At 43.7% G+C, this 13,947-nt stretch overlaps 1 protein-coding gene across 10 annotated transcripts in view; it reads left to right on the plus strand.

The window, feature by feature from the left end:
• Window positions 1-13,947, plus strand: part of frmd4a (FERM domain containing 4A) — a 99,093-nt gene that overhangs the window by 54,264 nt on the left and 30,882 nt on the right. Inside the window, exon 1 of one of the 10 annotated variants that reach the window (XM_085164437.1) lies at window positions 5,055-11,726. The exons of the other annotated variants lie outside the window; for them this stretch is intronic. The gene's annotated coding sequence lies outside the window, so the exon portion shown is untranslated. Of the gene's footprint in view, window positions 1-5,054; window positions 11,727-13,947 lie in introns of those variants that run through there. 10 annotated transcript variants of the gene reach the window in all.

The raw sequence follows: 13,947 nt of genomic DNA on the forward strand, positions 1-13,947 counted from the left end.
GGGAGGGTAACACAATCAGAGGAAGCTGAAACAAGGCCTCCCTAAGTCTAACCCATCCTTAACAACCCCATCCTGGTCCACACTAAGGCACCTTTCAGGAGGGGCTCTTTTAATGCTCCCTAAACATCCTCTGGAGAAGTCCTTTCAACAATATTTCCCCTGGCCTGGAAAAGTGGTACAGTCCAAGGTGGAGCAGTTAATAGCGGTGGGAGTTTCAATAGCAGAGAAGGAGGGGTCAGTGTGTCAGACTGTGGGATGGGGATATCCCTGGCTCACTGCCGCCCTGCCTGGCTTCCTCTATTACTGTTAATGAGATACCCAGCCTCACACAACTGGCACACACACAATAGGAGAGAGAGGGGAAAAGAAAGAAAGAGAGCCGGAATGATAGACACAGACAAGGCCTTAACTTCTACCAACCTGTTTTCACTTTCTGCACTTCTTTTCCATCTTTTTTTTCTTCTCTTGAACTGGAAAACATTTCCAGTCGTGGCTCTAACCTGTCCCAGGACCATGCCGTGCCTTGTTTTACTCTCAAACTTTCTTTTTAAAAATTTGTTCCTACTTAAAATTCAACCGCTTTTCCTTTCAGCTCTTTCTCTCTGCAGTCATTTCAACTGTGACCAGTGAAGGCTTGCATCACCAGCAGTCCAGTATGCTCAATCCATGTGGGAATGTACTGTGCGTCAAGGTGATGATTTCGCACCAACGTCGCTCGCCCCGTGCGATGGAGCCGTAGCGCTGCATTAACCAGCAGACGGCATTTGTGAAATGTTGTTTGCTCACACAGACGTACACTTATTTCTCTTGTGAGGGAGCTGTGTGTTCACACTTCCATACATCGGGCTGAGTAATATTGACTCAACAGCCTCCAGTCACACATTTTCCTCTGGTGATGTGACCCCTTAAACAGGGTTAGTACCAACAGGGCAGCGCTCGGCTGTGCTGCGTTACACAGTGTCTCGGGGTATTTGTTTGTCATTTCTCGTGCTGCTTCCAATTTGCATCAATTTCAGCTGTGCACATCGTGCCTTTTCTTTTTTTCATTTACATCCTACCAACCCCCTTCTTATCATCCCACCCCATCCCGAAGGCAGGATATCCTGCGCAGGGAAGACGCAACAGTAAAGACTATAGCAAACGCAGGTGGTCGGACTTCCCCTGAGCTGCAAGATTTGTTGTTTTGTTTCTTGTTTTGTTTTTTTCTTTTAATCAACCTGTAGTCAGTGTAATACAACTCACAAAAATTACTCCAAGCCATCATTTTATTCATAACAATCTGAAGTGACTTGTTTAGCAAGCGTGTTCGGCATCCCCGTGGAGCTTTTTAGACTTGACAAGATAAACATCCTAGATAGACTCAGTTTGCTTCCTGTTACAGCTCTTGCTAATAACAATGCTGACAGGAAACTGGTTCTCCTACATGACAAATAAACTTTGATCCAAGCTGTTTCCTAGCAACACAATACCACTGAAACATTTTATGCATATTTAAGATTGCACGCATAAGGTATATTTGTTGTAACTCTTATGGTGCATTAGCTCGTAGGCTCTCCTTCCTCATATTTTACACTGAAATCCAAGCCAGTTTACTCCCACCAAACTCATCTGGTGCCGTTTCCTGTGAGAAAATGTATTGGATGTATTCCTTTCCCACTGAGTGGTCCCAGTACTTTATGATACGAACCAGAGACACAGCAACGGAACCCTAAGATATAGGATACACAATCCTTCTTCTGTCTTAGACTTGGTTCATTTGTATCTGTCCAGTTACTGCTTTTGTTTGTGGACTTTTGGCTCTCAGTCAAAGTACAGTGTTGGGAAGAATCCACTGTGATTGCCAGCAGCTCCCCTGAATTAGGTCACGATTGTAATCAGCCTACTTTGTGAAGTCTCTCTTACGCTCATGTTCAATTTATTGTCAATTTGTAAAGTGTTCTACTGAAACAGATGTCGGTAAATAACCTTATGACAGGCAGGCAAATGTCCAGAATCCGAAATCTCTGTGTCCTTGCTTATTCCCAACGTTATCCCATTTTCCAGCCAAGTAATTATTGGATAGAGGATGAAGTTAAACTTGTGACTTCCTGCTGAAGAATTCTGATCGCTAGGGCTGTCTGGCAGCAGTCTTTGTTCTCATTGCCAAAGTCAGGATCTGTATGTGAGAAAATCTTTTCCCACAACCGGCAGAAAGGGTTCGTGGATGGGAAGGCCAGAATCGACATTGTACCGAAGTTTTCCAGTACTTTGTTTATTTACTTGTAATTTTCTAATTTGTTGGCAACTAGCTGGAGGCGTGTTTGTGTTTGATATCCCTGCATCGACGCACACACATGCACACACAAATACCCCTCTGTAGATTGTGTTGGTGGTTCAAGCCGTTTACAGTGTATCCCTGGGGATTAGGACTTATTTGCATAGATCGTCTGGAAAACATTTCCACTGCTCCATTCCCAGGTTTATCAAATACCCAGTGTGTGAGTGTAAATGGATGTGTGAAAGAGGAAGAGGAAAAAGCAGAGGAGAGCGAAGCTTGTCGTTGTTTGATCATGTTTGAAGCAAGAAAAATTCTTCTGAACTGATTCATCAGGAGTTGAACTCTAAGTTATAATTTCACTCAGTAAATCATAATTCACGATCAAAGACTGAATCGTTGTCCACATTTTGTTGCTTTAAAGTTGTTTGATGAGGCTTCTTATGATCTGCAACCCTGTTACATGTTAAATATTTAAAGCACAACACCCTTCTCCAATTTAATTCTCCATGTGCAATATTATTATTTAGCAGCTATCAGCCGTGCCAGAATATAATTTCTCCGGTGATGTAAAAATATATCAGAGTCCTTCACAGGATGGCCTCTCACTTTTAATTAATTACAGGCACATGCATGGGCGCACACTGACATCTTCACACATGCTGTACAGTATTAGAAGGGCTAATCTGATTTCTCTGGTTTAAGGCACGATATTGGATATGAACAGGATGGTAGTCATACTTTTTTTAAAGGAAAACCATCCATCGTTGGTGCGTGAAAAAGACTGTCTGATTTTAAATAACTTTGCCAGGCATCAGTTACCATGTTGGAGACTATTTGGATGTTGAACATGTTTGCAGTATCTGGTCAGTGTTTTATTGGGCCAAGGCTGAGAAGCCTGCTCAATAAAGCTGGCGGGTATCCCTTTAAATCCTCTCAGTGTGTCTGAATGGTGGCCAGAACGGACATGATATAAGGTTTTTGGAGGTGGTCCTCTTCCAGCGAATGAAGAGATTGGTTTAAATGCGACATTAGTGTTGGGGATGTAAGAGCTTATAATGTTTTAAGTTCAAAGGTTAGGGCCACGGTATAGAATGGTAATCCCGGAGGATTACTACGAGAATCTGGTAAATATCTGGGGAAATCCCTCTCAGGGACTCTCAGATCCTCTGTTTGTACGGATATTATACCCTCTGACAGTGAGTCCTCATGTGTTTACTGAAAAGAGGTTTAGAGTTTTGCATGCGTATTAAACTGTAGAGATGAGAGAAATATCAACATTTGCCTGAGCCAAAACATTCAGATCTGACAAGTTAGTGTATCGCCCCAAACAGTAACTATCAGCTGGGGTGGTCCACCAAGACCGCTATACATTTCTGAGGTTTTTGCCTGTTTGCATTTGCAGTTAGCAGGAACACTTACATGAAGTATTGTTGCTACATGGTTGGCATAGCAACAACTAGACCACATTCACAACAAGCTGGAAGGCGCCATGATTGGATCTTTTGTGATAATAATAGACTTGGGGGAAAAAAAGACATGCAGATGAAAGCACCCAAATGTGCTATTTTAAGTTATATAACGTAACATTACAAGTGATTATTTTCTTTTTGCGTTGTTAAGTATACAATGATTCACTAACAAGAGGCAGAGGCTCCTGGAGCCGTTGATGAAATTAGAATTTGACTAATGAATCATTTGTGCAGCATGTTACCAGTCTGTGGACAAGGGTAGCTTTCATTAAGCCATGATTGTTGTGGTTTTTTATCATCTTATTATTAATGTTAGTTAATCTTCTTCATTTTCTCTCTAAATTGATTCACTGTGTCTGATTGTCTCGAGCAGCTGAGTAGGAATTCTAGCAGTTATTATATATGCAGTTGCAAGCACCACACAAATCAACACATGTACAACTACATGTGTACAGTAAGCACTATGTCTATGCTGAAGGAGGAGCTAACGAAAGACCTCAAAAAATGTTTCCAAGAACTTTGATGGTTCCTAGTTCCTCTAATGCCGACAAACAAAAAGTAGAGACTGTAGAGACATGAAATGGTTCCTCCAGTCCAAAGTATCTCATTGTGCCCCTGAATGAGAGTGAATGCATATACATCCACTTACTTAGACTTAGATCCTCCCACGCCGATCGGCGCATCGGGCAACAAGAGAACGTCATCGAACTCGGTCTATCGCGGCAGTTGTTGCTTCATCCCATGACAGTTCGACTGAACGTAAATCTTCAAGGAAAGTCCTCCTCCATGTTATTTTAGGTCTTCCTCGCCGTCTCTTTCCATTCTTCGGGTTCCACAGAACCACGACACGGGCAGGTCTCGGGTCCGGTAGCCGAAGGATGTGACCGGCAAATCTGAACCGACGCTTGGTGACTTGGACATGGACATCTACTTCCATGTCTTGGAAGTAGATGTCCAAGACATGGACGTCTTCCAACAACGTTGGACGGTTGATCTTTGCAGTTGATTTCCAAGTCTCTGCTGCATACAGTACCGTCAGTATAACGATGGTCTTCAGGAGCCGCAACTTGGTTGATAAAGGCAGTGCAGTAGTCATCCATATAGGTCGTAATCGTTGAAAGGCTGCCCATGCTTTCCCAATTCTGCACTTAACGTCATGCTCCACGTCCCCGTCACTGCTAAAAGTGCAACCCAGGTACATAAACCTGTCCACCTCTTCTAGATGCTGCTGCTGCTTCACAGTAAAGCTGTGTTTGATGGTGTCACGTAAACCACTCGCATAATCTTCGGACTCTCACCGCTGATCCTGAGTCCCTATGCTTCGGCTGCTTCGCTTTCCAAAGATGAGGTTGTTTTCTGAATAGCCCGGAGTGTTGGTGCAAGTAAGGCTATATCGTCCGCAAAGTCCAAATCTGTGAACTGCTGCAGGGGATCACGTCCGGCGATGCCCATCGCGTTCGGTCCAATTGCTCGGTGCATGACATGGTCAATGGCGATGTTGAAGAGGAATGCCGATAGGACGCAGCCTTGTCGCACACCAGTATCGATGTTAAAATGTTACCATTCCTAAAATGTTAGATTTTAGGAATGGTAAGCTTTGTTGAGGTTCTATACCACATTCATTTTTTTTTTTTAATCAGGTGCTTTCAAAAGAAAGAAAAGGCTTTCCAAACCTTCAGACTGAGAATTTCCTTGAGGCAAAGTGGACAAATGGATAACCTTCAATATCTTTACTGTGACGGGATTCCCTTTGGACGACAGGAATTGCACCCACATCCATATATATATATATATATTTATATATTTATATATTTATACACTACACACACCTGTGCACAGACCACACACAAATGCCTAAGGGCTCTCCCTGCAGATGAGCTGGGTCATTTTTCACTACCCTGCCTCAGAGGAATCAAGTGTGTCGTAATGGAGCTTAGTCACAATGAACCAAAGTTATGGATTGATAAATCCCAGCTACAGAGCACAGTTCAAACTGACTACACAGGCTGCAGGACGGGACTTGTGGGCCGATAACTCTTTTTCATTCCCCCTTTTTTCATTATAATACCTCAAAATAGATCCTGAAGCAAGATGAAGAAATGTCCTAGGCTGCACCCTGTTCAGCCCATAACTTCATAGCTTTCAGCTTCTTCTGTATGTTGTGTCAATTTCTCTGCCCGGCTCATCTCTCATGTATTCTCCTTTTTTCTCCAATCTGTCTTCCTTAACCCTTTTCAGCCTTTTCCCTTGCCAATTCCCTGTGAACACGAGCTGGAATAGTGAAGGTGCAGATGTGTGAAATTATGAGTACATACTGGCTTGGTAGAGCAAAGGGTTCACTTGTCTTTTTCATCAGGCATCATGACACTGTCATCAGTTGCACTGAATCACTTGAAGCCTTTTTGCTGTACACTTGTACACCACGGTCATACCTATTTTTGTTACAATGTCTGACCATTGTGTGACAGTGCCTCCTCCTTTAAGTGCCCTACATTTCTGGCACAGGACTGAGTGACAGACAAGGCTTGATCTCCTAGAACGTTGCCATGGCAACTTTTGTTTGCATCTTACTTTGGCGAGCACGGAGCAGTGAGGCTGGTCAAACATTTATGTGCACGCGAGAGTGTGTGTGCATGTGTGCGTGTGTGCACTTGACACTGCAGGATGTTTCCATGCACTCAACTAAAGAAGTGGGTGGTTTGAAAATCTCTGAAGTATCATGAGGATGGAAGCTCACCAAGGTCCTGTAAAGCCAGTGCTTTGAATGGTGTTGTTCTTTGGCTGTTTCCCTAATTAGCCTAGAGGGTCTTTGGACCTGGAGGACACACACGCACACACACACACACACACACACACACACACACCAGGCAAAATCAGCAAGGCACAGAGAGGATTTAGGCACCCTTTGCCCCAAAATCTCCCCTGCTGTTTCTGGTCTCAGGGTACATGTTTAATAGGCTAGTAGAATACATTAGGACACAAACACACGCACGCACACACACACACACAAATCGAACTTGCAGACAGCACTGTTTAATATTCAGCTTGCTAAATGATTAGCGTGTTTGGTATTCCATCTTGTCACAGGGCAGGGAATAGAGGCCACATGGGTTCAACTGCTCTGCAGCACTCAGTGCCCTTGAGTTTACGCCACGAGGGCACACACAAACATGCAGGGTTTTCCTTTTTTTTGGTTTTTGCTTATGGGACACCAAACAAAAGCCAAAGAAAGCAAAGATAAAAAAGTGCTCTACAAGGAAGGCTCATTGATCAGCAAAATTCAGTGGGTTGTACACACAGGTGCAAACACACACACACATTGTATACAAAGGATACTGTGCAGAAACGCACACTCCTCTCTACATCACACTGTCCTTCTGAGTGCAGTGCCAGCAGTATCAGTGAACACAGGGTCGCTTGGGACTATAGTGATTTCTCATTGTCTAAATTATAGATGAAGAGAGGAGGTGTAGGGGTAAAAGATCCTTCCCCTGTGAACACTGACAGTCCACATCCTCTCAGATCAGCCCCCGCAATCACTGAGACCGTGTTTCATTGAGAAGACATGACATCACTCGTACCTATTTGTCCTGAACTTCTGTACTCTTCTTTCAGGTTGCTGGCACTCTCAGTACATCTATAGACAGACAGATAAACTGTACGGTCCATTCCAATAAACCTGACAGGGAAAAGTCATCTAAAAGAGAAGACATGAAAAGAATCATGAACTGGGGGAGCCACCTTTAGAAACTGGAATAAGCCCTTTTGGCTCTTTCTGTACATCTCATTTTCATAAAAAAAAATTCTAACTAAATAATCAAAGCAGCCCGCGGCCATTGCCTCCTATACTGACGCACTGTGGCGCTGTATCACCGCATTGTGCTTGTTTGCTTGGATGTAATCATAGGAGACTGTGGTGTTGTTTTAGAGTTTTAAATATAACTGCTGGTTCTGTGAGTGAGCCGCCCATGCACACGTGTACGTCTGTGAGGCCAAAATTTTGTTCAACCGCAAAGTGCAGTTGAAACAAATGTATATAAAGGATTTACAAAACCAAATAAAGGAAATGGAAGAACTGAGACAAACAGAAGGATGATATGGGCTTGAAACAAAGAGGAGGAGGAGCTAATTAAGCATAAAGAGATAAGTCCACACAATTGACTGTTACAGGAACAACATAGGTGTGCAAGGGGTGGGGGGGGGGGTGGGGGGTAAGAAAGGACTTCATTATTTTGGGATTAGGCAATGTGACCTTTCAGTGTGTAATCTGCAAAGAATAAAAAGAAGAATTTCAGACCATGAGGAATCAAGCGGAACAAGGTGAAGTTTAATGTTATGACTGTAAGGCATATTCAGATTAACTCTACCAGCACAAAAAAAAACTATTGCTGTGTCTATGTGTTATCATCACACCTGTTATTTTTATTTCTCTTATCCACACATTCTTTTTATGAAGCACAAACCACTGGCTCACATTGTGCATATTTTTTAGAGACCCTTTGATGACCCTTTGATCTGTCGATGAATGTACATTTTGCTTGAGTGCGTTCACCATGAAGCAAGAAAAGGCAAAAGTCTTATCTTTTCAGTTTGTTTGGAATCAAGGCTCCTAAGCGTGCAAATGGCAGCGAGGTTGAACTTAAGATGTGAAGGCAGAGGTGGATTGGTGTGACTTCAACACAACAAAAATCTTTTATACAGCATTATTCCCAATGTCTTTACTGTTCCCGCTAAAAGTGCCCGTGTGGGTTTTGAAATTCATAAGCGTCTCCGTCTGTCAGTTTTAGTCAGAGTTGTGATTCTATATTAAAATGAGAAGGGAAAGTTGTTTTTTTTGTTTTTCTTGGTTTTTTTTAGTGGAAGTCTGGGAATGGAGCTTTGTAGTAAAATAAGAACAAAGCTGCGTTGGCTTCAAAAATATCCCCAGTTTGTTTGAAGTGCCAGTATGTTTCTGATTTTAAAAAACGCCCTAACTGGAACCACATTTCAGTCCCAAAGTCACTCACAGGCAGTGAGGGTGGAGCTCACAGACACACACAATAACACGCACGCACGCTCCCATATACACACTTGTACAAACAAAACAGATCTCGACGGTCAGTCTTTTCTCTAGACATTCCTGGCTGCCTTTCCTTGACCCTCCCTGCTCCATCTCACTCTGCCACTCTGTGAAGCACTAGTTTGAGGGGGAAGACAGGATTTGGCCCTGCTATTATTTTTCCATCAGGTCTTTAATAACCTACTGGACTGAACTGAAACTGTATTCCCAATGTTTTATTTTTCTTCTGCATTGTAATCTAATCTGCACCATACGTAGATGCTGTTGCGTTCAAACTGCAGACAAGTCGTAAAGCCTGCTGAGATGTAATGATCTCAGCATCATAAATCATCGTCGGAGTGCTTGTGTCACAGCACGCTTGCTCTCAAAGTGACGTGTTTAAGAGTGTCTGTTTATTTTGTCTCTATAAATATGTGGGAGAAGCAGACAACGGTAGACAGAGCAAGACGGAGTGTGTATGTGTGTGTGTGTCAGTCTTAATTGCCTACCACATCATCCCACAGTTAGGGTTGAGGAGATTCTCCATCTTGCTTCAATTAACCGTTCAGCAGTGTTTATATTGGGTTCCACCAACATAGCATACCTTTCCCAACACAGACCAACAGCTGTGTTTCCCTGTCTGACCCTAAAACCCCACTCTACCCTGTTAAACCCACCTCAGCCATTCAGATCTTTACCCTTTGGATCGGTACTCTGCAGAAAAATACTTAATCAGCACCTCATTATTATGGCCACACCCCAGCCCAGAATAGAAGCAAACTGGCTCCATAACAAGGCTCGGTCAGGGTCCAGAAATGTTACACCTACAAGTGTTTCTCACTTTGTAGTTCTTGGCAATACTGTCTGTAGGTCATGGAGAGGTTAGCATGTACGGGAAGATAAGGGCCATGGACACTGGATAGGGTGGCTCAGTAAATCACAGTTGCCTGTTATTGTTCCTTCCTGCCTTGCTTCCCTTCTTCCCTTCTTTTTATTTATGTTTTTTTTTTTTTGTGGTTCAGCTTCATCCATGCCATGCAGGAGGAATCATTCATAGACTCATGCAGTGTAAGTGTTCAGGATCCTGCTTCTAGTCTCCTCTGTCCCCCTTCTTTCACTCTCCCTGGCACTGTTAAACAACAGGACTCTTATCACAGCAAATTGAGGAAGCTACCAATAAACGGAGATGTGAATTTGACCGGAGAAAAAGAATGAGGGGACGGCTGTATGTATTAATGCCAAAGAAAGAGTCATCTGGAGATGTTTAAGTTGGACAGGCCAGTTTCCGGTGTCTGGAGCAGGCCAAAAATATCCAGAAACAGAAAAATCCGGCAGAAGGGAAAAGGATACACCTCCTCGTTTCTCATGTGACCCTCTACATTTAGCAAACTAAGCTGAATTTTGGGGTTGCAGCATACACCGTGCTTGCAAGAAAGCTTTTCAAGCCAAGCTTATAAAATGTAATTGCATCTTGATATTACTAAATTTTTGGGAAGAGAGCATTTCAATGAATCACATATGGCGCAACTGCGTTTCACTCAAATAAACAGAATGACACCGAGTACACAAATTTTACAGAAGCATTTGACAACAAATAGCCAGGTATCCTTGAGAGACAGGACAAAGGTGTGCCCCATATGCATACCTGCTTTGCATGGGTCCTCACACTGTTTTCATAACACGGGGACTGCTTCTTGTTGTAAAAGGCAGAATAGCTGAATCATTCAAACTTTTTATAAGCACCCTCCACTGCACATCTTAGCATCTATTTATGGATCCACAAACCAGACTGATTTTGTTATGTTAACAGCTTGCGGTTTTAACGGCTGCTGTTCCAGTCGTGCAAGGTGAACACAAGTGCCCAATTTAGGTCATACAAAAAAAAGAGAGAGTCAGTGCAACGGCTGCAGTGGACTGAAGGGCCAAGATTCATTCAAGCAAGCCAAACCTGTGAGCAAGATTTGTGTTTGAAAGCGCAGACAGGAAGCTACAAGCTGTAGGGAGAGGCTGAGAGAGGGAGCGCAAACCAAGGGTCTAGACAGAAACCTCTGCTTGTTTGCTTTTTAGCAGGGTTTAACCAACATTTGAAGGTTTGTGCAGCTCTGTCACAATACACTTGTTACATGCTGATTTAAAAGTGATCACTCATATTAGATGGTCTCAACTCTTCCTGCCCCTACACAGCGGATTTCTTAAAGTAGGCAGACTTTACGTTATGTATCAGTGCCGTCCTGCAGACACAGATGTTTGGGTGCACACACTCACACACACACACATCAGGAAAGAGAGAGAAAGAGAGGTCTGCCGTTTCTCATGGCTGCGAGCTGCCGCTGCAGAAAATTCCCCCTCATCTCCTCCTCTCCCCGCCCCCACATCTTGCCTCCATTATTCCCGTGTTTTCGAAGCAACTCCGGTGACAGCGAGAAGCAAAGCTGGCGAAGTGAAGGCAGACTGGAGCACAGTCAGCCGCTTCTTCCGGCCGTCCCCCTCGGTTGCCGACCGATGGTACGGTCTCCCGCGTTCCGCACGTTCACACGCCGTTTGTGCACGGTGCCGGTAGGGAAAGGTGTGGGGAGGGGGTGGGCGGGGGTTGGTCGACCGGGACTAGCACCGTGGAGCTGAGTGCTTTCCACAAGGAGGGATGAGAGAGAAGCCTCGCTTGAAAAACGCTCCACGGTCGCCGTTAATTAGCGCCTATTTATTTTTTGCTTGAACGGCGAAGACGTGAGAAGACGGGATTATACGGCCAGCTCGCAACTAACGTTAACTAATGGTCACAAACATGGATGCTGATGTGCCTCATCCTCTAGGCCGGACAGAAAAGCGGGTGTTTTTTGAGGATTTTCTGGCTGCAACACGACTCATTTCTTTCTGGGATTAAATTTTTTTTATTATTATTTTTGTTTTTTCTCTCCATCTTGGAGCCGGCTTCTGTGAGTGGCAGTGAGCATTTATATGCAAGGTACCAACTAATGATAACCTTACTGCGGTCGCTTATACTGACCAAGCATCACTGTCAACTGTGGTGTGTGTGTGTGTGTGTGTGTGTAATTGTGCTGTCAGCCCCAGCGAAGAAATAATGAAACACTGTGAACATGGCTGCTTCAGACAGCACTGTAGTGGTATATGCCTCACTTTCATCTCTGGTCTTTAAATATCAGCGTTTCTTGGTGGTGAGTCAGGCTTGAGGATGCATGTTAACCAATTGAGACCTGACCACTAATGGGGTCAGAAATGTTGCTTTGTTGAATGCATCATGAATCACACAACAGGATAAGGTGATGCAGCCAGTAGCACATGTGCCTTTGGCCACTGTTTCTCTCAGCTGCATTGTAAAGAAACCTTTTGTAACAATGTATATTATTTAGCTCATGGTGCAGCTAGATTGTGTTATATTGAAAATTCCTCATTTTCTACTTTTGTCAGCCTTCTTTACTGATAACAACATTGTAATAGAGACTTATTACATTTATTTTCATGCAGTTTTGCGGCCAAAACCCATCTATTGGTGCCAGATTGGGCTGCTTAGTTTTTGTTCCTCAGGGCAGTGATTTGTTACCTTGACATTAAGACTTGCACTATTCCCATGTGCCTCAAGCTGAGTCCCAGTGACAGCGTGCATGCCACATTACAGTTTGAAGTGTTCTGCAGACAGGATACTTTAAATGTTTGATTATTATACTCTAGTTTTGTGCTGAGTAATTGAGCAAAAATATGTGGATTAATGCGATGTTATGCCTTTACAGCAACCTTAGTTGCGCTTGACATCTCTGAGTTGTTGTACAACTCACATCTGGTTGCATCTGCACCACTAAACCTACCACTAAGCAGCTATGGTAGTAATTAAAATCACTGTGTACAGTATAAACACATAGTGTTTTCAGAGACATAATGTAACTCCAGGACAGGAGGATGGGGGATAAAAACAAAGGGCAAGGATGGAAAATGTAAGGGTTTGTGTGTCACTTGACTGTGTGCACAGGTGCACCCAATCTCAACCCTCAAACCACAGGAGATCAGTGGCGAGGGGGAGGGTAAGCTGAACCCTGCAAAGACACTAGAAGCCACACACGCCCACCAGTAATGATTTGGGGAAGTTCACACTGGGATGAGTGCTGCGGTACTTCTTTCCCTCACTTTTTCTGGTATCATCGTCTCTTCGCTAAAGTCTCACCCCGATGCAAGCTGGCACAAATGGTGAGAAAGTAGGCTAACTTTGTTAAGGAGACACCCTTACCAAATTACAATAGCCTCAGGAGGCCAATATGATCCTCTTGATAGAGTTACAAACCAGTTATACTTGTGTTCAGATTAATAGCATCTGTTTTTTGAGAGGAGTTTTGGACAATGGTGATGTTTCCCCCGTCTCTTTATCCCCCCCTCAAATACACACCATCCTCCAACCTCTCTAGTCCCCATCTCCCTAATTTGAGGGCAGCGTGGGTGGAGCCAAAGGGTGTTTGTGTTCCTCAGGGTCCCTGCTTCCTGTGAAATCGTGGAGGATCTCCACATGTGCTAAAAAACATACGTACACCCAAAAATGCAGAACACTTCAGACCCAGCCTCTTCACATGGCTTTAAATGTCCGGCAGTGTTTATGCAGTGAATGTTAGAGGCCTGGTCCTGGATTTGTTTGTATTTGAGTAGCAAATGCTAGGGCAGGTTTGCAGAGACGGCTTGGCTTTGTCTGCCGTGTAAAATATTTGGTCTAACACGTGTTTTCCCACAGTTGACTGTATCATCATTGCACCTGCTTCACTGTTTACGCCTGACCTTGGCAGACGGATATTATTCATTCTTTTGGAGCTCTATTCAGCAAACCTGGTATCAGCAAAACAGACAAACACTCCAGTGAACGCTGTCAGCAGGCAGCTTCCCTCACTTTGGTCACTAGTCCTCTGATGGATAGTGGATTTCCTGCTCAAGGAGGAATGTTAAAAATGTCCGTGAGGAACAGAGCAAGGCCCATTGTGTGTATTTAGCTCAGCTAACCTTGTTATGGCTCGAGCTAACACACATGCAAACTCCAAGCCTGTCATGCAGGATATTGCTCACATACTGTACTTATTGATGAGAGGCACAATGATGTTTTTCAATTTGAGCAAAATATATGAGTCATTTGGAAATGTACCAAATTTTTGTTGCATGAGTTGTAACAACGTAGTTCTGTAGAATAGTGGGAT

Source organism: Neolamprologus multifasciatus, chromosome 7 (genome assembly GCF_963576455.1).
Source record: "Neolamprologus multifasciatus chromosome 7, fNeoMul1.2, whole genome shotgun sequence".
NCBI classification, from domain to species: domain Eukaryota; kingdom Metazoa; phylum Chordata; class Actinopteri; order Cichliformes; family Cichlidae; genus Neolamprologus; species Neolamprologus multifasciatus.